Source organism: Lynx canadensis, chromosome B4 (assembly GCF_007474595.2).
Source record: "Lynx canadensis isolate LIC74 chromosome B4, mLynCan4.pri.v2, whole genome shotgun sequence".
Lineage (NCBI taxonomy): Eukaryota > Metazoa > Chordata > Mammalia > Carnivora > Felidae > Lynx > Lynx canadensis.
Window position 1 is genome coordinate 110,454,828 of NC_044309.1, and position 1,197 is coordinate 110,456,024.

At 34.5% G+C, this 1,197-nt stretch overlaps 1 non-coding gene across 1 annotated transcript; it reads right to left on the reverse strand.

Moving 5' to 3' along the window:
- Positions 1-289: 289 nt before the first annotated feature.
- Positions 290-393, reverse strand: LOC115519581. Its single transcript, XR_003970579.1, has one exon. It is a non-coding gene; the product is annotated as a U6 spliceosomal RNA (small nuclear RNA).
- Positions 394-1,197: the final 804 nt, after the last annotated feature.

The window sequence follows — 1,197 nt, forward strand, 5'->3', positions numbered from 1 at the left end:
TACTTTTATTCTGAGACGTTAATGCCAACTGTCGCCTGTTGCTTAACCAAAAAAACAGCTCTATTCTAAGACCAGAGGGAAAACTGTATTGGATTTAATGGATATTTTACTGGAAGTTCATTTGCAAGGGCATTATTTATTTCATTTCATTTTTACCTTAAGTACTAACCTTAAAACTAATTCCCATGTGAGATGCTACTATGCTGTAAATTCATCATTAGCGGTCAGAACCATAATTTAGGTTTTTTTTTTCTTCATCAGTAGTTTTTGTTTGTTTGTTTGTTTTGTCTTTTTTATGGAATGATTCATGAATTTGTGTGTCAAACTTGCACAGAGGCTGTGCCAATCTCTGTATGCTTCCAATTTTAGTATAAGTACTGGCGAAGCAATCACTTAATAGTCTTTTGATACAGATCAGGAGAAAATTATAGTGTGAGAAAAAGAACCTCATTATTATCACTAAAGTGCCAATATTTTGGTTGTCATTTTATAAACAAAGAAGTTGAAGGCATTTACTAAATCAAGACCAAGCTCCAGTGCAAATCTAGAATTCACTGGGACGTGAATCAAGGACACCATGGATTTACATTTAGCGAAAGAGCTAAAAATGAGTGAGTGCTAATAGATGCTATAACTATAGAAATTGAGTTTTAAGTTAATAAAAGCAATGTTCATCTGATTGGACAAAGAAAATGGGCATCCTGTTTTTTCTTTTCTTTCTTTTTTTTTCTCTTTTGCATTTTGTTATTGTAGTTAATGATGACCAAATAATATACTGGAATGTAAATATAAAAGTGTAGTTTGCAGGGCGCCTGGGTGGCTCAGCTGGTTAAAGCCTCCTACTCTTGGTTTCCGCTCAGGTCATGACCTCAGGGTTTCCTGAGTTCCCGCCCACATCAGGCTCTGTGCTGGCAACACAGAGTTTGCTTGGGATTGTCTCTCTCCCTGTCTGCCCCTCCCCGACTCACACTGTCTGTCTCTCTCAAATAAATAAAAATAAATAAATAAACTTTAAAAGTGTAGTTTGCATGCCACAAATTGATAAAAACTTTTCACTGTACTTATTATCATGTATTGTTGAACAAAACTTACCATTTAAATATACTAATTAGTTAATGCACAGTGAAGAGAGACTAAATAAAAGATGTAATGACAACAGCCATAGTAGTAACATGATTGAATACTTTATATGTGATC